At 33.9% G+C, this 24,304-nt stretch overlaps 1 protein-coding gene across 7 annotated transcripts in view; it reads left to right on the top strand.

The window, feature by feature from the left end:
* Positions 1 to 24,304, top strand: part of Brinp3 (bone morphogenetic protein/retinoic acid inducible neural specific 3) — a 406,844-nt gene that overhangs the window by 63,213 nt on the left and 319,327 nt on the right. For 2 of the 7 annotated variants that reach the window (XM_030252958.1, NM_001357572.1), the window contains exon 3: positions 5,624 to 5,689. The exons of the other annotated variants lie outside the window; for them this stretch is intronic. The gene's annotated coding sequence lies outside the window, so the exon portion shown is untranslated. The remainder of the gene's footprint in view (positions 1 to 5,623; positions 5,690 to 24,304) is intronic. 7 annotated transcript variants of the gene reach the window in all.

Here is a 24,304-nt window from a genome sequence, read left to right on the forward strand (position 1 = left end):
CCCTGTCCCTATACCCTTTCCATTCATTCTCCCACACAGTTTTCTCCCTCCCTCTACCTCCAATATGTATTTTATTTCCTCTTCTAAGAAAGATTCAACCATCTTTCCTTGGTTCTTCCTTGTCATTTGGCCTCTTTGGGTCTGTGAATAATAACATGGTTATCTTGTGCATTATGGCTAATATCCTCTTATAAGTAATTGTACGTTTGGGTCTGGGTTACCTCACTCAGGATGATAATTTCCAGTTCCATCCACTGGCCTGCAAAATTCATGATGTTTTTGTTTTTAACAGCTGAGTAGTATTCCATTCCAGGTTCTGGATATTACAAATCAAACTGCTATGAACATATGAGTATGTGTCCTTGCAGGATGATGGAGCATCTTTTGGGTGCACATGCCTAGGTGTGGTATAGCTGGATATTGAGGTAGAACTATCCTCAACTTTCTTTGAAACAGCCAAATTGATTTCCAGAATAGTTGTATATGTTTGCATTCCCACCAGCAGTGGAGGAGTGTTCCACTTGCTCCACATCCTCAATAGCATTTGCTATCACTTGAGTTTTTGATCCTAGCCATTCAGAAGGGTGTAAGTTGAAATCTCAGAGAAGTTTTGATTTGCATTTCCCTGATGACTAAGAACTTTGAACATTTCTTTAAGGGCTTCTTGATCATTTGAGATTCCTCTGTTGAGAATTTTCTGTTTAGCTCTGTAATCTGTTTCTAATCAGATCATTTAGGTTGCCTAGCTCCTTGAGTTCTTTATGTGTTGTAGATATTATCTCTATGTCAGACGCAGGGTTGGCAAAGATCTCTTCCCAATATGTAACCTGTTTTGTCCTATGGACAATATACTTTGACTTACACAGCATTTTCAATTTCATGTGGTCCCATTTATTAATTGTTGTTCTTAGAGTCCAAGCCATTGGTATTCTGTTCAGGATGTTGCCTACTGTACCAATGATTTCAAGTAGTGTACTATTCCCCACTTTCTGTTCTATAGATTTAGTGTATCTGATTTTATGTTGAGGTCTTTGATATGCATGGACTTGAGTTTTGTGGTAAATATGAGTCTCTTTGCGTTATTCTACATGCAGACATCCAGGTAGACGAGCACCAGTTGATGAGGATGCTCTTCTTTTTCCAGCGCATGATTTTGGCTTCATTCTCAAAAATCAAGTGTCCATATGTGTGCTTTATTTCTGTGTTTTTAATTTGATTCCATTGATCAACCTGACTATTTTTATAGCAATAACATGCAGTTTTATTTCTATTGTTTTGTGGTACAGGCTGACATCATAAATGGCGATACTGCCAGAAATGTTTGTATTCTACAAGATTGGTTTAGCTATCCAGTGTTCTTTAGTTCCATCATTAACTTTAATTTTTAAGTTGCTGTTCATCTCATTTTTTCAGATTTTTGGACATGCAAATTTTGCAGATTGATAAACAAAATTAAAATAATAATAATAAAAATTTATAATAATAAAATTAAAATAATAATAAAATAATATATATTGATCTTGTTTATGAGAACAATTAAGTCTTATTTTTCTGTGGGTTCTATGTTACTATAACCTTATGTTTTAAAACTGTAGAAATATACACCCCTAATATTGACGTTCAAATAGTCAAATAAGTGACCCTACACTGAAAGGACATGGCACAGTTGTGTTTCCCAGAATACTCATGCAGAAATCTCAGCAATATGATTCCTTAAACAGTATCAGCTAAATTACAGCTCCACTTGGCATGCCAATGTGAACAGAGAAAATTTCATATGCCCTGAACCCTGGATGAAGAGCTATAGGTTTTCAATGGTTCTTAAGGTGTAAACTTTTCTCCAGGTATAAGTTTGTATACGGCATATATTGCCCAATCAAATATGGCTAGCTCTGGAAACACTTATATAAATATGAGTAAAGCTAAGTAAATTCAATAAATCTAATATCCAATGTACATATATATGATATAGTTGCGTATTTATATACATATGTAAATATACAAGAAAATAGTAAAAAGGTCTATTTTAATGAGGAGAGCTATTGAAATTCTAGGGACAAGGGAAGTATGGAAATGTTGTAGAAACATTTTACATGAGAAAAAGATAAGATAAAAAAGCTAAGACATAAATAAAACATAGAACTAAATTGTGTACTAACTACATTATTCCTAGCTATATCAAAAAGGCCCCCAAATCCTAACACAGGTTTTAAATATGTGTGTGTGTGTGTGTATATATATATATATATATATATATATATATATATATATATATATATATATATATATAAATTATCACTGTGCTGTGCATGATATGTAAGATAACATGTCAATATTAATGCTCATTTACAAATAAGTAAGTGAAATGTGGTACACATACCCAGTGCTATAATAAATAGTCAGAAAGAAAGAAAATTGGTTTTATAGCATTTGTTGGAAAATGGACAGCTGGAATTTGTGTGGTACATGCAAAATAAATTTGTGCATAATTGATATAATTGTGATTACAGAAAGTTCAATGTATTATATACATGAGAAAAATGTGGATAGAGGGCTAATATCCAATATATACAAAGAATGCGAGAAGTTAGACTCCAGAAAACCAAATAACCCTATTAAAAATGGGGTACAGTGCTAAACAAAAAATTCTCAACAAAGGAATAACAAATGGCTGAGCAGCACCTAAAATTTTTTTTCAACATCCTTAATCATCAGAGACATGCAAATCAAAACAACCCTGAGATTCCACCTCACACCAGTCAGAATGGCTCTGCTCAAAAACACAGGTGACAGCAGATGCTGGTGAGGATGTGGAGAAAGAGGAACACTCCTCCATTGATGGTGGGACTGTAAGCTGATACAACCACTCTGGGAATAAGTTTGGCAGTTCCCCAGAAAATTGGACATAGTACTATCGGAAGATCTAGCAATACCACTCCTGAGCATTTATCCAGAAGATGCTCCAATTGTGATAAGGACACATGCTCCACTATGTTCTTAGCAGCCTTATTTATAATATCCAGAACCTGGAAAGAACCCAGATGTTCCTCAGCAGAGGAATGGATACAGAATATGTGGTACATTTACACAGTGGAGTACTACTCAGCTATTAAAAACAATGAATTTATGAAATTCTTAGACAAAAGGATGGGTATCATCCTACGTTCAGTAACCCAGGAACAAAAGAACAAACATGATATTCACTCACTAATAAGTGGATATTAGCCCAGAAGTTCAGAATACCCAATAGACAATTTGCAAAACACATGAAACTTAAGAAGAAGGAAGACCAAAATGTGAATACCTCGATCCTTCTTAGAAGGTGGAACAAAATATTCGTGGGAAGAGTTACAGAGACAAAATTTGTAGCAAAGATTGAAGGACCAAAATCCAGAGACTGCCCCACCAGGGGATACAGCCCATAAAAAACCACCAAACCCAGATACTCTTGTGGATGCCAACAAGAGCTTGTTGACAGGAGCCTGATAAAGCTGTTTCCTGAGAGGTTCTGCCAGTGCCTGATAATTACCGAAGTGGATGCTCACAGCCATCCATTGAGTGGAGCACAGGTCCTTAACAAAGGAGCTAGAGACAGCACCCAAGAAGCTAATGGGGATTGCAGCCCCATAAGAGGAACAACAATATGAACTAACCAGAACCCTCAGAATTCCTTGGGACTAAACCACCACTCAAAGAAAACACATGGTAGGACTCATGGTTCTAGCTGCATATGTAGCAGAGGATGGCCTATTTGGTCATCAAATAGAGGAGAAGCCCTTGTTCCTGTGAAAGTTCTATGTCCAAGTATAAGGGGATGCCAGGGCCAGGAAGTGGGAGTGGGTTGGTTGGGGATCAGGAGGAGGGGATAAGGGGATAAGGGGATAAGACATTTTCGAAAGGAAAACTGGGAAAGGGGATAATATTTGAAATGTAAATAAAGAAAATATCTACATGATGATAACCGCCAGTTGTGCCAGCACCATTTGTTGAAATGCTGTCTTTTCTCCACTGGATGGTTTTAGCGCCCTTGTCGAAGATCATGCTGGGTCAAAGATTCATTTCTGGGTCTTCAATTCTATTCCACTGATCTACCTGTCTATCATTGTATCAGTACCATGTAGTTTTTATTACAATTGCTCTCTAGTACAGCTTAATGTCAGGCATGGTGATTTTACCAGAGGTTCAGAAATAGATGCTCACAGTCATCTATAAGATGGAACACAGGGCCCCCAGTGGAGAAGCTAGAGAAAGCTCCCAAGGAGCTGAAGGAGTCTGCAACCATATAGGTGGAACAACAATATGAACTAGCCATTACCCCCAGAGCTCTTATCTCTAGCTGCATATGTAACAGAAGATGGCCTAGTCGGCCATCACTGGGAAGAAAGGCCCCTTAGTATTGTAAACTTTATATGCCCCAGTAAAGGGGAATGCCAGGGCCAAGAAGCGGGAGTGGGTGGGTAGGGAACCAGAGCGGAGGGAGGGTATAGGGAACTTTCTGGATAGCATTTGAAATGTATATAAAGAAAATATCTAATAATAAATAAATAAATAAATAAATAAATAAATAAGAAAATTAAAAATTAAAAAAATAAAATAAAAAAGAAAAATGAAGAATATTGTGATTGAATCTTGATGAACATTTCAGAATATCAAGAGGAGGGTGTAGTAGAAGATTTGCCAAATCCATTGAGTGATTGAATTTTAATTGCTCTTAGAGGTTCCTCTCATCAATAGCATGGATTCATATAAAAGTTTAGGGTAGAAGGGATCACAATGATACTAAATTTTTGTTTTCCAAATTCTTATTTATTTATTTAATCATTTATTTATTTATTATTTATTTTTTATTTAGCAAAAGTGCTCTTACTGCTGAGTCATTTCCCAAGTCCCAAATCTTGTCTTTACCACAAGTAAAAAAAAATCTGTTTTAATACATGTTCTGGATTTTTGTATTTGGTGTAGTTGTTAAGGCTGCTTTAAAAAAAATATCCAATAAAAACATACTTTATGTCCTGAAGTTATGCTTGAAATTTTATATTACATGTTATTATTTCTTCATTTCCTTTTATCCAAGGTATGTCCTTTTCTCACACACTATATACTGATTATATTTTCCTCTCCTTCCACTCCAAGTTACTCCCCCTACACCTCCTCTCTCCTATAAATCCATTTTCTTTCACTCTCTCTCATTAGAAAATAACAAGCTTCTACATGATAACAACAACCAAACATGAAAAAAATAGAATATGGTAAAGCATAAATTATCTCATCGATGCTGAGTAAGGAAACATAAAGAAAGGAAAAGTTCTCCAAGAGATGGCACAAGTATCTGATACCCATTGGTTCACACACTTTAGGAGTACCACAAAATATATAGAGAGATGACCTGGCGCTTATCTATAAATAGCCTGTGTTCACTGTTTCAGTCCTTGTGAGTCTATAAGTGCCTTACTTAGTTGATTCAGGATGTATTGCTTTCCTGGTGTCTTCCATCTCCTCTGGATCTTCCATGCTTTTCTCTTCCTCTGTGGGTTCTTTGAAGGAAGGGGGTTGACGGAGACATCCCAATTAGAGATGTGTTTCCCAAGACTTATTTTTTTTTTCATATAATGTTTGGCTGTAGGCTTGTTCCTGTTTGCTACAAGAGGAAGGTTCTTTAATTTTGACTGACTGAAGAAAGCAATGCTCTGTGAGTAAGGCAAAATATATTTTGGGTTCATTTTATTGATCCCCCCTTTTTTATTTTTGACCAGTAGTGTTTGGTTTTACCCTAGGTCTGATTTATCTAGTCTCTGGTTCTTGACCACCGAAGTAGTGTCAGGTGTTGTTGTCATATTGTGCAGTGGGACTTAAGTCCAATCAGATATTTGTTGTTTACTCCTAAAAGTTTTGTGTTACAGGTGCTTTAGCATATCTTGAGAAGGACAGATTGTAGGTCAAATGTTTTGTTGTTGGGTTGATTTTTACATTTTTCTTTTGGTACCTGGGAGAATAACTTGGCATAAAGGGCACTTGAAAGTAGAGGTAAAGGCTACATTTAAGCACCAGCAAAATTTCTCTATGCTCAGTGGGTTCTGTTGGTGCTGCTCTCAGTAATGGGGTCTTGCTCTCAGTTTGCTGGGAGCAACAAATATTCTGAGCAACAGCTTGTGTTGTTTAGAAATCTCAATAGGATCTTCCCACTTTGGCTAACAACTCCATTGACATTAACATGCTCCAAAATAAAAGACAAAATATGCCAATCCATTGCTCTTTATAAAAAAGGATTAAATTGATTATGTTAATCTTTTAAATTTCAAATATTAAATTTTGGATAAATTAAAGCTTCATATTTTAAATGAATACATTGCCAAACTAATACATCCTGATTATCTTTGACTTTTAATTCAAAGCAATCCTTTCAAGTATAAATCTAAGAGCCTGTATCACTGAGATCTTTAACTAGGAATTTAGGGATCTGCATTCAGATATAAGAATGAAGACATGAAGGCTATAGTCAGGTTGCCTGTCAGTTATATATGTAGCCAATCAAACTTCTTAATGTCTAATTAGAAGGACAATCTACTTTGCTGATACAGTTTTTTATTTAATTATCAAAAGATTCTTGTAAATATTAAGACTAATTCATTGTGAAAAAAAGAAAAAAAACATTTTGACTTCAATTGTGATTTGACCAAACTAGAGCATCAATAAATCCTCATGGGAAGCTCTGAATTTGTGAAGATTCACTTTTATTACAGTGAAATGGCTATTAATGGTAAACTGATTAATTACTAGATGAAATTGTTGAGTGATTTTAATTTGGACTTTAGAAAATACCTGCCAGAGTCCATTACTGTGCCTTTCATTTTTGTGACATTTACCACATTTAGCCACAACACAAATCATACAGAAAGTTGAACATCAATTCTGTGTTCAGAATTCCTGATTCATGATAATGAAACTATGTCTTCTACATACAAGGATGTTTCCCTCTATCTAATTAACTTGATATATGTCACAGCAGGACAGAATATATCCCAGACCATTTACAAGCTATATCTAGTTCTGGAAAATAAGGTAAGGGGAAAGCCAATCTAAAATTCACTCCATTTTATATCACCATGAGATTAAAAACTGCGTTGTCTGAAGACTCAGCCAGATAGCTCTGAGTCTTGCAGTGGAATTGGTATGCAGGCTTAGTGAAAATAGTATAATGTGATTTTTGTCAGGCTTTATGAAACACGGTTCACAGAATATTAAAGGATAATGATGCAGAAGTGTGAAACTTGCACTATTCTTTGTTAATTTCCCAGTATATTGAAACAAAGACTCTAGTGTAAGAGATTTGTCTAAGGATTGGGAGCATTAGAATGACCAAACATTCTGAGAAACTGTGTATACAACACCCATAATTCTGCATGTTAAATTTGGTGGCTCTTCACAATAGATCATGTAACAATCTTGATTACAATAAAAAATTGAAACTAGTTTTGTTATTCTAAAATTCATTAATATTTATAATATAGATAATAATTTGTAGATATGTAAGATTTACAAATAAAGAGCAAACATATAGTATATTGCCTCAATATCAGAAATCATTATATACCCTTGAAAGTTACTAAGCACTCTGGTTCTATGATCAAAATAAGATGATAAAAACAGTGTGTTAACCTGATTGCCTAATATTTAATGGTAATAATTTGATACATATGAATTAATTTGGTTTCTTGTCTGTTCTTAATATATTTTCAGCAAATTGCTTAGTATAGAAAAAGATATTTGCAAATGCATATATCCACCTCTGGAATCCCCAAAGCTTAAATTAAAGACTGAAAGGATATTATCGCATAATTTTTGGTTTATTTTAAAATATTATGTCTGCTATTTCCTTTTCTACAGTTTAAACTCATTTCTCTGTCTTTCTTGGAGATGTGGTATTGTATTAATTTATATGATAAGCTTCTAAGCTATGGTCTTGCTTCTCTCAGAATCTTCAGAGCTTAAAATATTTACTAGAATTCAAATAAAAAAGTTGTGGAATATGTATGATTCTTTGAAAGTATGTTTTATTACTAAAAACTGAAAAAACTCATAATTAATTCAGAAATAATCTATGTAGAAGATAGGTGTGCTTTTTAATCCTGTCAAAGAATATAAAAACAATTCATTCATTTTTGGTTCACTTTTTCACATTTGGCTTTCGGCATTACAAATATACTATTTTCTTTGCAGGCCTTTTGAAAGTCATTATGCAGATTATTTCATAGCAACAATTTAATTATAGAGTTCAAATTAAACCTTTTTGAAAATTGAGGTACAGTTACTGTCCAGAGAGGATATCAGAACAGCCATAAAAAAACTTGATGTTGATAATACATAAATGTCACCATAAAACTATGTGGATTATTGAATAGCACATTCAATCTTTTAAAATCTAAATTTGCTCAAACATAAAATTAGGTTAGTAATTTATCTTTTCTGGCAAACTTGCAGGGCTTTTCTATGGCTGTGTGATATAGTGTAAGAAACAGCCTTCAAATTTTTTCAAGTAGTTGACAAATGTGAGGTAATATTATTATTTACTTGGTTCTTTGATTTTATCTGGAGATCATGTTTTCTGTCATGTGTTCAACATACCTTATCTTTCTTAAAATATAAATATTAAAATCAAATGTTTAAGCAATTAAATTCACCTAAGCAAAGAGAAGTAAGCATTATCAACAAATTATGTTTTCTAATTTATAAACTATCTGTAATATTTTCTAGGATATATTTGTTTTGTTTTATATGTCTGAGTATTTTGTCTGTATTTATCCAAGTGTTCTATGTGCTTGTGAAGTTTACATAAAGGTCCAAAGAGGGTTCTTGATTCCATAGAATTGGAACTATGGATGCTTGTACAACACTGGGTGATTTAACATGCTCTCATAGGTATATACATTTGAGTTCTTGGTCCTCAGCTGGCACAGCTGTGTAGAAAGTATGAGGAAGAGTTATGGAAGAAGTCTGTCACTGTATACACACACACACACACACACACACACACACACACACACACACACACATATATATATATATATATATATATATATATAATTTTCTTAGACCAAGATTTTGATTTCCAGTTTCCATAATTTTCTTGTTATATAATAGTTTACAAAAATATTTAAGGAATGAAAAAGCTTGTTCTATCAAACCAATATGTATATAGTGTTTCTATCAAGTGAATATGGACATAATAATTAACAATGTCTAGAAAAAAAAGAAAATTATATAAAATATTAGGTAATTTGAACTGCTTCAAAATAAAAATTAAATTAAAAATATGCAATACTTTTAAAGTACCAACCGAAACACATAACTAACAGAGAAGTCAGTTGTTCTTAATTTGTATCTTTGAACCCAAATCATATGCTATTGCCAATTCCTTTTGTTATGCAAGATTCTGTCAGTTGATATGATCATGCAGCTTCTATATTCACTCAGGTAAAAAATAGAATCAAGCCTGGGGCTATACAACTGTGTCAGTATTTCCATTTGGATTCAAGTGATTTGCTTAGCACAAATTAAAATGAGTTACCTGATTACACCCTGAATAAGTCATCACCACATAAGCTAGATTATCATATTTTAGCTTGGATGGAATTCTACCATAGCCTGTTTATTTGTGCTCATCACCCTAGGACAAAAGAAAATGAACATTTTAGGTAACTTTTGTATAGTTTGTTAGTTTAGAAGCTTATGTTTTCATGATAACAGGAAATGGAATGGGCAATAGACTGAAAAATGTAACGTTATTCATTATCCTGTATGTCCAGTGGAAATATTTTTGGTTCTTTATGTGGTAACTCCATTAAAGGTTTTTATTCAAGGTTTTGCTTACATATTTTTTCTTTGATTTTATTTCACAATGTTTAGAATATTGGCCAAATTTTAATATCTTATGAGAGCATTACGAACGTATTATACACCATTAACTTTCTTGTATTCTTTTTTTATGTCTTTTTCCTTATCCACCTTAAAAAAGTTATTAGATATTTACTTTATTTACATTTCAAATGTTGTTATTCCCTTTCTTGATTTCCCCTCCGAAAACCCCCATATACTGTTTCTAGGTTCTGGCATTTCCCTATACTGGGACATTGAGCCTTCACAGGACCAAGGGCCTCTCCTCTCATTGATGACCCAAAGGCCATCCTCTGCTATACTTGCAGCAAGAGCCATGGATCCCTCCATGTGTACTCTTTTGTTGGTGGTTTATTCCCTGGAAGCTCTGGCATACTGGTTGGTTAATATTGTTCTTCTTATAGGACTACAAACCCCTTCAGCTCCTTAGGTCCTTTCTCTAGCTCCTCCATTGGGGACCCTGTGCTCAGTCCAATGGATGGCTATGAGCATCCACTTCTATAATTGTCAGGCACTGGCAGAGCCTCTCCAGAGACACCTATATCAGGCTCCTGTCAGCATGCACTTCTTGTCATCCACAATAGTGGCTGGGTTTGGTGTCTGTATATGGGATGGATTCCCAGGTGGGACAGTCACTGGATAGCCTTTCCTTCAGTTTCTGCTCCACACTTTGTCTCTGTATCTCCTCCCATGGGTACTTTGATACCCCTTTTAAGAAGGATCAAAGTATCTACACTGTGGCCTTTTTTTCTTCTTGAGCTTCATGTGGTCTGTGAACTGTATCTTGGGTATTCTGAACTTCTGGACTAATACTACCCACTTATCAGTGAGTGCATACCATGTGTATTCTTTTTTGACTGGGTTATCTCATTTAGGGTGATATTATTTAGTTCCACCCATTTGTCTAAGAATTTCATGAATTTATTTAATTTTTTTAATAGCTGAGTAGTACTCCATTGGGTAAATAATAAATTTACTATATCCCTTCCTCTGTTGAAGGACATCTTGGTTCTTTCCAGGTTCTGGCTATTATAAATAAGGCTGCTTTGAACATAGTGGAACATGGGTCCTTATTACATGTTGGAACATCTTCTGTATATATTCCCAGGAGTGGTATACCCGAGTCCTCAGGTTGTACTATGTCCAATTTTCTGAGGAATCGCAAACTGATTTCCACAGTGGTTGTACCAGCTTGCGATCCCACCAACAATGGAGGAGTGTTCATATTTTTCCACATCCTTGCCAGCATAAGAAAGTCTTTCGTGTTAACTAACTTCCAAATGCCACTCTATATTTACTTTACCTTTCCTGCTCCAAACTTCTACATTGGACTGGAACAATTTTTGTTCCAATATTCCCCTCACCACACAATATCACTGCAACCTGTCTTCTCTCAGTCTCTCTCTCCCACCCTCCCTCCCTCCCTCCCCCTCCCTCCCTCCCTCCCTCCCTCCCTCCCTCCCCCTCCCTCCCTCCCTCCCTCCCTCCCTCCCTCCCTCCCTCCCTCCCTCCCTCCCTCCCTCCTTCTCTCTATTTCTATTTTGGTCTTTGGAGACAGTAACCTTCAGCTGCCAATTTAGAGGGAGTGAGCTTTCTTTAAGGGTCTGACCCTTGGTAGGTATAGCAGGCTCAGTGGATGGCAAGACACCTAAAACAGTCTAAGAAGCAGTGATGGAATTCGATCTATTTTTTAAAAAAATAAAATTAATGAAACAAAATATGGTGGCCATAGAATAAGAGCTGGGTCTGGAAGGATATGGGAATAGAAAATGAGTATTTTAAAATATTATATATGAAATTTTAAATAACTAATAATTAATAAAATATTTTAAGATTAATTTTTATATTATTTATTATGAATAGACTTTTGAAGTCTTTTATGTTAGAAAGTCAGCACATAATTTTTCAATGCAGTGCTTTTTATTATAAGTTTAAAAACTTTTATCTGGCCATAGTGTAGAAACATTAAACATGAATGGTGTGTTGAACAGAATAATGTAAATTTCCTCATAAGTTTAGCAATGCTATATGAGCCTGAGATATTTTCATCTACTGTATGAATGGATAACTTTAATGGCACCTTCCTCTGTGGAAGCTTCTCAGAGATTTTAATATTGAGCTTGAAAGAATTTTCTTAAAATAAAATTGAATTTTTAAATTGATAGTTGTCATTAAGTATCAAGCTGATGTAACTAATTATAATTTAGAATAAGGAGAGCTGTTATAGTCCATTAACATTTGAATGCTCATTTGTCTAATGTCTTCCCAGCTGATGGATGTGAGAACATATTAATTGAATTTATGTATATAATTTTGAAAAGCCCTTATATTTTCATAGTGTAAAGTCAAATATATATTTTTGCTTAACTTTAAAATGTTTTACTTCAGCCCTTTTATAGTAAAATATCTTTTAGGTAAAATATCACAAGGCTTAAACTTTACTGTAATGCACCTTTTCATACACATATGATAAATACTTATTCTTGAATGTCTCAACATGATTTGTTATTAACAGTAAAAGGTATTAACCCTAAAAGAAATGTAATAGCTGTATAAAAATCTTCTATGTAGTAAGCATCTAAAGCATATATAAACAGAATTTCACTGAAGCTACCCTCCATAGAATACAGTGCTTTTCCAGAAGCCATATGTCATTGACTAAAAAGGCAAGTGCAAGCAGTGGAATATTTGCTTATGAGTTGTTTGTCAAGGGTCCCAGATACTCTCAAACCATTATTTTTGATTTCCCACCCAAACTTGATGGGGAAATACTTTCTCTGTTGCTACCACATACATTGGTCACTGGACATGGAAAGATCAAGTTGATATTCAACTTGAAGCCTCTTCCTTACTAGGTTGCTTTTATATTACAAAAGAGTGTTATAGAATATGTGAGATTTATAAGAAAAAAGAATCAATTGCACTATAATTTAAATATATGCATATGCATATAAATGCACATGAATATATATATATATATATGTATATTTGCTCATAAGTGTAATCTATTCATTTTTGTTCATTGAAGAACTGAGAACAAGGGTGGATAATAACTTCAAAGTTTTATTTCAAATGGTTGCATTAGAAGAATAAAAATTAGGCTAGGTATGTATATAAGAGATCATTGGATCAGGACCTTTATAACATGCACACAATCTTAGTTTTAATCTCCACCACTGCAAGAAGACATTTTTAAGAGAATACATATTTAAAAGTATAACGTTCACCTCTGACATAAGCAAGCTTGTGTTTGATGAGTGTAACTGGATCACTTTCTTTGGCAGAAAAAATTGCCTTTTATTAGCTTGATTAAATTAGATTGTAATCAGCTAAGTTTTAACAGTATACCATATCTATTCTTCGCAAACTATGATATGTTTTGAGAGAGATGTCAAGACCACCATTAGCTTACTGGTGTCTACGGGCTTCTTCTGATTCAGTAAGCCTTTACTGTGCCTAAGACCTACCACATTATTAAACTCGCAGGCCCTTTCAATGTCAATATGTCAGAACCTATAGATTAAATAAAAAGACACAATATGCAGTCTAAAGGTGTATACTTCAAGTAACAATGAAGTACTATTCTTCTAAATGTTTTACTTTCCTGTGCAACACCTGTCAAATTTTGTGTTTTTCCTCAGACAGATTTCCCTCATGCCACAATGTGACAGCAGGTAGAAATTGAGACAAAACTCCTTTGTTCACCAACTATATAAGACTTTTCTTATAGTGCCCTCTTAGTCCAACATAGGCATCCATCTAACTCTGAAGAATTAAAAATTAATAGGGGATTACATTATATTTTAATGTTATGCTAGGGTTTCTGAAACATATCATCAATACAAATTTATATAATCTCAATAGCTTAAATTAATCAGAGTTCATTGAGCTAATTATGGGTAAGATGTGTTTTGCTGACACATGCTAACTTCCCTTGTAGGGAAGAAAAGGAGCATTACTTGTGTCTTGTGAAAATGACAAAGGAGATAGAGAGCAACAAATAGGAAACAACAGTGCTAATTGCCTGTATGAACTGAAATGTGTTGATACATTAGTATCTTATTTAAAAACCTTGGAGAAAATAGAAGTAATCTATGATCTACTAGTTAAAGGATAAATAAACTATTTTAATGTGAATATACTTTTCTAAAATTATATACTTAATATAATTTTATTATTCCTGTTATATTCTTAATATTATCCTTCTCTACAATACCTAACATTTAAATATAAACTCTATCAGTTTTTTCATATAAATTATACACCTCTAAAATTTTTCTTTACAATAGTAATTTACAGAATTTTCCCTATTATAAAACAATCACAAGGTTCTCTAATATTATTCTAACTTTAAATTTTATGATGTGTTTATAATTGTCTATAGCTAACTTACACATATCATTAATTTATCTGATAATAGTTAAGATCACAAGTCTTAGAAAGCTCCAATTATTGATGGAATTTGTAGCATAAGTTTCAATTAGAAAAAGTAAAGTTCCAGCCATTTTTTTATGTATCATAGCAGGTATGCTAAGCTAGAGCTCAGGACAGACGTTAGGGGCGTCTCCCCAACTCCTATTCAAATCAACCATTCAGACTAGAATATCAAGGATGTTGTTACTTTTTTGAATCAATGAATACATTTTTCATAAAATGTGAAGAATATGTACATAACCCTAATACTGAAATTGAAGACTGAATCTGCCCAATCATAAGGTAAAAATATGTTGAAATTTAAATGAACTCAGACAAGCTTAAAGGATTCCAAAAATTAATGATCCAAACAGTAATTTCGTTTCTCATTCCAGGATATGTAATGGAATGAAATTCATATTAAATCAATAGACTTGGAAGAAGGAAGTCCCTTTGAAAACCTCACTAAGGATCTCTTTCCAATTCCAAAGCAGCCTAAAACTGTTCTAAAAGGGATTGAATATACTAAACTGTTACATCATCCATGTTTACATGCCTGTCTTACATCCATAAGGCTACTACAGAATCATGTAATTGATAAGTACTAAAAACTGTGGGAAAATCTACACGACAACTATTTATTATCCTTATACAACAAGGATATATTTCAGTTCATGGCCAAGTTCTGTCACTTCCATTTTTAGCTTGAAGCCATAGTGACTTGAAAGGTCACAAAGATTAGCTCCTCTGGGGAAACTCTCCTTTCAACCATGAACTTTCATAACTTCAATAAAAATAAAAACAATAAATAAATAACAACCAACGAAATAAATAAATCAACCCAAGAAATAAATCTACTAAACTATTCTAAAAATGTCTTCTACTCTTCTTTACAATGATAACGTTTGTGGACTTGTTCATTGTTTGAGAGAATGAAATATTTACCTTTTATATATTAAACTAGAAAAAATGTGCAAGAAAAAGAATATGCCTATGGAATAAAAAGATAATAAGTGAAAATATGAGTAACAAATGAAATGTGTGTATATAGGAAGTCACAGTCAATGTATATTTTACATATTAATACTGATAATTAAATGTGAAATATTTCCTGTTACATTTCTTTGCTGAATGAAAGCTCTCTTATTTAGGTTATAAAAAGTTGATATGTAAGAAATTATATGAAATAAATTCTATGCATATGCACATGTATGTATGCATTCCTGTTTGAAGAATGTTTTGGAACTTGTATTATTATTATTATTATTATTATTATTATTATTATTATACATTTATTTAACTAGTTTGGTAGCCTCAAAAAATGTGGAGGTAACTTTTTATCCAGAAAGAACTCAGCATATCTGGCAAAAATAGATATAAAAGTCTGTTATTTTATGTGCTATTTTTCTTTGTGTATTTTGTTTTTCCTCCTTCTGCAGTTTTCTAGAAAGAACCAAAAGCCTCACACATAACAGACACCCGTTCTATTACTAAGGCATGTCCTCACTACAACTTTTAATTTTAATTTAAGACAATGATAGCAGTTAGGTGAACAGGCTGACTATGAGCACATTCCAACATTCTGCTAGAATTTGAAACTGCAATCTCCCTGCCTCAGGTTTCTAAGTAGCTGAGGCTAAAGGTTAGACTAATAACAGGGGTTAATGGTAAAATACTCATGGAGTTTGATTAAATGTGATCAAAATAAAATAACATCATTTCTCCCCTCATTGCTTTTATCAACCTTTCTTTTTTCTCAAATCCATGACAAATTTTCCTTGCTATTTTACACACACACACACACACACACACACTCCTATATAAACACTGCTTGCTCAGTCTGTATAATTTTACTTGCACATATATGTTTTCAGAGCTGATCATTTCTATTGCATAACAATTGATATTTAGTGTGCTCTTCCTTTGGGAAAATTTTCTCTTTCTTTTCAACAGTGTGCAGTTGTCCATAATTTTTGAGTAGTATTGAAATCTGCTGATCCCCCATTGTCCACACTACCATGTCTATTGTGATCCCTAATCAGCTCATGATTAGGAAGTCACATTGGTGAGACTCCATGGCATTTCTAGGAGAAACAATCTCACAGTGAATTCCCTGGATATCTGGATCTTATAATTTTTCCAGCTCTCTTCCTCAGTAATGCCACAGACAGCAGTGCAGGACTTGTGCTGTGTATAGTTGCTTATCTGTCATTTGTGACTTGCTCCTGATCACTTTTTACACTAGAAATTAGGAGCCACTGAAGAAGGTAACTGTTTATCATCAATTAGGGTGTAAGTTTTTAACTGAATAAAGGGAGAAAATGATTCATAAAGAATGACTACTTCATCCTACTAATATGCATGTCCTGTTTTACATATCAGTTACTATCAGGTCAATGATATAAACCTCATGTACATAATGAAATTAAAATGAATACAAACATAACATTGTGCTTAGGATATCATAGAAGCTCAAAAATGTGAGTTATTTTAAATTTGTATCTATCATATTTTATGAGACAATAGAAGTACATTTCGTTTTGCATACAGTTTTTCTGTTAAGGCATATCCCTTGGAATCACTGTTGATTTCTAGAGATTCTTGAGGCACATAAGGGGGCCACAGGGAGCAGCAAGGCCAAGAAGTGGCTTGACGGAAGTTTGGTTGAGAAGGTAGCCAAAATTAGTATAAACCCTAAGTCCAGGGGGAAAAGACAATGATAGTGTTACTCAGTGAGAAGTCACAGACCACATACATTAGTCTACTAGAGTGACACATAGCAGCCTTCTGGCTTCTCCTTTGCCTCCTTGGCTTCCTCTTTGCCCTCTACTTCCAAGTGAAATGTAGTCTCTGATGGAAAAAAATTAATGGAAATAAAAAACTGTGAAATTTTTGTATTTATATGTTGAAATTATGACATTCTAAGTACTCGACTAAAAAAAAAATCCCCCTGAAAGTGCAATTCTTTAATGATTCCGTTCCTTTCTGGAACCAATTCCTTTTATTGTACACAAAGTCCGTGTGCTCTCCAGGAAATCACAGAAAATCATTATTCAAGTGAATATTTGTAAGGCATATTTTGTAAGTACAAGAATATGAAACTAATACAAATATTAGATGGTTATAATTTACTTCAAAATAAAAGTTAATGAGCTTGGAAACATAATATTTAAAAGAAAAAATTTTAATAGTAATAAGCAATATGTCCTTACCTTTAACTAGTTTCTATTTTTCAATCCTCTTTGCTAGATTTAATTTTAGCACTGCTCCTTATAGGTGTAAATACACATCATTTCAGCAACTTTATTCAAAGGCAAGATAAGGTCCATGAAACAGCTGCTTTATAACTGCTAAAGAAGTTTGTGCAGTTTGCAATAATACACATGTAGTAGTTTCTACATTTTTGCACATGTACCATCATTGTCTCTTTTAAAAAGAGAATTAGCAGTTGATAAAACAGTTGAATGAACACATTACCAGCTGCAGTCAGTGTTATTGGAAATAATGTGTTTTCTTTTTTAAAAATTGTACTATGTTTAATAACACATTTTTCATTAAAAAGTAAATTATATTCTGTTTAAATATCCTTAAATACTTCACATTACTTAGACCAAATAAATTTTAAGAGAGAGAAAGAGGAAATATCTTAAAGTAATATGCATTATTATACTTGTGAAAGACTTGACATTTTTAAACATTTTGTGCATCTTCCTGGTTTAATTTGTTACACCGAATCCAACCCAAAGGAATTATTACGAGCAATTAACCTGCAATAGATCAAACTCCTGACAGATAAGCTATTCAAATGGTAACACAAATGACATTAACTGGGTAGCGTCGATTACAGTTGAGTCTAAAATAATAGAGCATTTGAAAATTTCTAATTCCTCAACATAAACAGTTTCAATTCAAAATGAAATGTTAAAATGAAACACTTTACACCATTCCCAAAAATATGCTTCAATTCCTCTAGGGCATAGAAAAATATTTAAATGAAAAATGTTATAGTGAATACACACAACTAGCCATCATATCCATTTTGAATAATTAAATGCAAATTTTGCATAACATTTACAGTTATATATCCAGACCAAAAAAAAAATTAAACAGGAGTTTACATTTAATAGCTAGAAATATAAGCTATATCCAAGAAAACCCCTTTAAAATAAATGTATCTAGGGTTATTTTTGAGCATAAGACTCATTAGACAATGGAATGGGAGAACAGGGGGATATCAAGTTTGTTTGAATATGTGTACCATACATTGTACACATATGTAGACACCCAGACACACTCAGAAACAAAGACAGAGAGACAGACAGATGCACACACACACACACACACACACACACACACACTCATTCAGGTGTGTGTTTTTATGTATACATATCCAGGCATACATGCTGTGCATATATTAGTGAGAATGATTTCATTTGTATATTAAAGTAGCGATTTGGTTCATGTGCTAAGTACATTGATATATCTGGTAGGATCATGCCAAGTCTGGAAAGGTAAATAGTACGTACTAACTAACACCTGCTATCTTCCACCTTTATGTAGATCTTTTTTTTTCCATAAGATCCAGTATGTTTGACATAGTGTATATAGTTCTTGGTTCCTGTGGCAACATTAGAAAACACTTTTATCAACTTTTCTATACTTACCAAGGCAAACAATATGAATATGGATAAAAACACATGCATCCTTGTTCACATGTATAAATATTGACAAATTTATGATGTGTGCTCCTTCTATTAACAAAATAGAATCATATGCAAGATGTTTTCTACTATAAAATGATATACAGTATTTAGTAATTTATGGTATTTTCAGGTCCTTGGCAACGTGCCTTTCAAATGAGTAGCACTTTTTTTTCAGATACTTTCTATTTCAAAATTTCAATTAAACTCTGGCCATAATTATTAAGAAAATAATAAATTAAAGTAACTAAATCTTACTTAATTAACTATGTAGTTGTTCTTTTGGTGTCCTTGGGCCCTCTGGCTTGAGCAAACCTATCTCTCAATTTTCCACAAGTCTTCCTGAGCTCTGACTGATGTTTGGCTCTGGGTCTCTGTATATGCTTCTTTCTGCAGCTGAATGAAGTCTCTCGGGAGAGAGTTAATCTTGGTTCCTATCAGCAAACATAGCAGAGTATCATTAGTAATGTCGAGGGTAGGCTCTCTTACATAGGGTCCCAATTTGGGCCCAGTCATTGGTTGGACTTTCCCTCAGACTCTGCTCGAATTTAATCTCTGTGCATCTTATACGCAGGACAAATTTTAGGTTGAAAGTTTTGTGGATGGGTTAATGTTACCCTTTTCCATTGGAAGTCCTGCCTAGCTAGAGGAAGTGTCGACTTCAGTCTCTGTACCCTCTGCCTGTTTGGATCTCAGCTATCGTCACCCCAAGACTCCCTGTAGCTCCCAGGTCACAGGTTTGTCCCAGAGATGCCCACAATGACTATGGCCCTCTGCTTTTAGCAGATATTTGTTGCAGATTTGCAACCACATCTTCAGGTGGGTCCCCTAACAATTGGAGTAGGACTATCACTCCAATTGAACAGGAACCCTGTTTCCTGCCATTGGGTCTTCTTTCCCTACCTAGACTGCCTGGTTAAACCTAACAGGGGATTGATGTGTTCAGTCCCACTGGAACTGTTCTGTGGTGGAGTAGTAACCAAAAGGAAGATTCAACTTCTCTGAAGAGAAGGGGATAGCTTAATGTAGGGACGTATTTGTTAGGGCAGGACTGTGAGGAACTGCAGTCATTATGTAAAATGAGTTAAAAATTATTGAAAAATAATTTACCTAGGAAGTTATTTTACTAATTATTTTACATACGATGTAAATAAGGCTCTTGCGCCAGTGTAGGGGAATGCCAGGGCCAGGAAGCAAGAGTGGGTGGGTTGGTGATCAGGGGCATGAGGGAGGGGATAGGGACTTTTCAGAGGGAAAAACAGAAAGAGGATAATATTTTAAATGTAAATGAAATATCAATATCAACATATATATATGAAATTTAATTAAATTTTCCAGTGCTTTATGTATATTTTATGCCCTCCTTTTCCCAGTGAAAATCGAGATTATATTTACTCTATAATAGCATGAGTTTTACATTAAATCTTGAAACTTGAGTGCTCTGTAAGAAAGGGCTATTTTGAAATTTTCATTCTAATGTTTATTGAAAAATAATATGAAGAATGGAAGAATACATAATTTAAATCGTTATTGACGATAGTGTCTTTTCAATAAAAGATTTATTAAGAAGGATCTAAATTAACCTTTCATGTTTTTTAATTTGACACTATCCCCTTTATACTGCATTGTAAGCCACACTAGCTGTAAGAAGCATGCTGCTTACAGGACTCGAGCCACACTTAGTTTAAGCAGAGTAAAGCTTTATTCTTTACCTCTTTTGTCCAGAATGCATCTTTTATTTTTATGAGTAAGCATAGAATAACAAAAGTCCTAACACAGAGAAATGTTGAGATTAAAAGATGATAAATTCTCTTGACCTGTTTATTGAAAACTCTATAGAAGAGGCTCTCATCATATATTCTCATTACTGCAATGGCCATCCAAGTTGGCATTATTCATTATTATTTTGCTATCTTAATTTCATATTTGTGTTACGAGATGTTATACACAGACCAAACAATTTAATATAAAGCACATTTTAATGGGAGTATTAATTATCAGGGAATAAATCTGTTTGAAGCTAATCTCTAAGGAGGCTTTTAATTTCACACTTTAGAGTACTTAAGTAATATTGTGTTCTATTTTAACTTAATGCAGTTGGCTATGGGTACCAAAAACAAAGGCTGGTGTTTCGTGGTGTTCACAAACAAATCAGCAATGCCTCCTCTCCCACTTTTTTTTTTTTTTTTGATGAATAAACTGATATAAGAAGCCTTGCAAGAAGGCAGAAACAGGCATGGAATTCTTTCTATTACAGATGTATTCACTATGTTCAATCTATCTTGTAGAGCATTTGCATCCCACTCTTCATATAAATCACCTAAGGAAGCCTGGTTCCTAAAAAAAAAAAATCATTTCTATATGTTACAGTATCTGATAAAACTACATAATTTTCAAAATGTCAATTTGATTTCTTCAACTTTTAATAAAATCATTTTAGTATATATGTGGTAGCTCATGCCTGTAACTGAGCACAAGAAACTGAGGCAGGAAGCTTAGGTTGAGTTTTAGGCCACCTGGAACTAAATACTGAATTTGAGGCCATCCCAGAGCCCCAAGCAAGTGATGATCAACTGATTGACAGTTGATCCCCGTATGTCATAGTGCAGCCCATAAAAATGGCCTTATGCCACCACACAGATTCATCATAGGAAGAAACACAAACTAGGGACTATTTTTTCTATTATCCATGATATAGATAGAACAAAGACACTTAGGAAATGTGTCCATGTCTCATTTCTCCTGGCCAGAAGTCCTGCTTTGTCTCAACCAAAGAGAATCTGTTCATCTTATCAACTACTGCAGTTTACATCAGCCACTACAAACTATCCATGACTGAGGCCCATTCTGAATGTAACACCAACTGCCTATGCACACTCAACATTAGAACTTTCTTCCACCTCAAACTCCAGGATGAGAGGTTATTTGTCAGCACAACACTTCTCTACTTACAAGTTTCTCTACTTTTCTTTTGGAGATTTTTGCAGTCTGCTCTTCCCTGCAGACATTACAGCATTCATTAAAAACTCCCCCTCACAAAACACAGAAAGATATTTTTCTTCAGTATTTATTTGAACAATTAAATGGATAATTTCTCTTCAATTTATGTTATTTTACTGTTATTCTTCCAACATTAGAATTAATATCCAAACACATATTAGAAATAGGTATTATTTTTTACTCTAATTTGTCTGTTGTATTGCAAGTTTACTGAGCTGAGATGCAGTAGGAAGTCTTATTCATTAAATTATCTTAGTGAGAGATAGAGGAAGGTAATAATATTGTAGAACGTGAGAAATGACAGCTCTTACACACACATACATGATGACTGGCATGAATTGGAAGTGGAATGAGAAAGAGAGATGACACCACATGCCTTGTTTGATTGACAGCAAAGATCAAATTGTCATTTACTTGGAGAAGGAGGAATACTGGAAAATGATGTTTTAGAGGAGAACATTAAAGCATAATTTTGGATGTATTCAGTTTAAGACTCATTAGACTATCAAGTTGAAATATTCAGAAAGAAGTTAGGCATCATCACAGTGCACACACACACACACACACACATACACACACCAAACAAAACCTGAAGTGGACATTTACATTGGTTGATCATTGGCTCTGAGATGGTATTTATAGCCATAGATCTGAATAAAGTTATACAATATGCCAGTATCAGTATATTGAAGAAAAGAATTGAGATTGATCAGTGGACAGATTTTAGCCTCCATCTAAAATAAAGTCTTACCTAACTAGGGGTAGCCATGTCCTTTACTACAGTGAAGGCAATTAGGAAGAAGCTGGTAGCTGGAATTACACTAAATGATGAAAAATGGAAAGCATTTCTTCAAAGGTGTAAAAAATTGCAGGGATAGTTACTTTATTCAACCATCTATTCAGCAGAGGATTGGAAGCCTTGACAGAAAAACTAGGCAAGAGAAAATAGTCAAGCTTCAAAAGATTCTACTAAAGCAATTTCGGAATGATGACAAATGGAGGTGTAAGGCTGAATACCAACTGCAAAGTCAATAAGACTAACAGTAGCAGGTGTGGCTATGTTAGGAAAAATGAACTATTCAAAGTGAATTCACGTTTTTTGTTTGTTTGTTTGTTTGTTTGGGTTTTTTGTTGTTTGTTTTGTTTAGTTTTGTTTTCAGACAGGATGTAAGAAACAGGATGAGGATGCCTTGACTCACAGTTGGGTGTCTGCCTCTGCCTCTCAAGTGCTGTGGTTAAAGGCCTGTATTACCACCCCAAGCAGGAAGATATTCTTATTTAAAATAACCCCACAAACTCCTACTTTGTTAGGAGTTTACTTAACTGAAGAGGCACAAGCCTTAAAAATGATAAACATCGGTGATAACATTTGAGGAAAATTAAAAGCAAATAACCAACTAAGGATTGTAGAAATGTGTAGAAAGCTCTCTCTATGTGTGTTACAGAAGACAACAATGATATTAAACTATCCAAAGAGTGAAGTTTATTTATTAACATGGTATGATTATGAAATAGCTCATTGGAAACCTAGTTCTCTCACAGTGACTAAGACAAGGTGGACACATTGAAAAATAGATTTAATGGGAATTATTTGGGTCAGATGTGCTATCAAAAAGCATTATAAGAAACTTTAGTTTGTTTCTTTTGCCTCCTGCATCTGAGTTGAGCAGATTAGATCATGATATGCTGCAATCCACAGAGAGCTAATGTTTTCAGTGATAGCTCTGCACGTTTGTTTTTTTGTTTTGTTTTGTTTTGTTTTGTTTTGTTTTATTTTCAGAGAAACAAATTGTCTCCTGTATCAGCATGTTCAAGGATATTTGCCACTTCCTATTCTAAGAAATTTAGTGTATTCGGTTTTATGTTGAGGTGCTTGCTCCACTTGGACTTGTGTTTTGTTCAGGGTGATAAATATAGATCTATTTTTATTTCTCTACATGTAATCATAGAGTTAGACCAGCATCATTTGTTGAAGATGCTATCTTATTTTCATTGTATGGTTTTGGCTTTTTTTTTTTTAATCAAAAATCAAGTGTCCATAGGTCTATGGGTTTATGTCTGGGTCTTTGATTTGATTCCATTGGTCAGCATGTCTGTTTCTGTACTAATACTATGCAGTTTTTATCACTACTGCTTTGTAGTACAGCTTGTGTTCAGGGATGGTGATTCCTCCTGATTTTTTTTTTTTTTTTTTATTGTTCAGGATTGCTTTGGCTTTCCTGTTTTTGCTTTTGTTTTTGTTTTTGTTTTTCATATAAAGTTGAGAATTGCTCTTTCATGGATGAAAAATAATTGTGTCA

The sequence above is a fragment of the Mus musculus genome, chromosome 1 (genome assembly GCF_000001635.26).
Source record: "Mus musculus strain C57BL/6J chromosome 1, GRCm38.p6 C57BL/6J".
Taxonomy (NCBI): domain Eukaryota; kingdom Metazoa; phylum Chordata; class Mammalia; order Rodentia; family Muridae; genus Mus; species Mus musculus.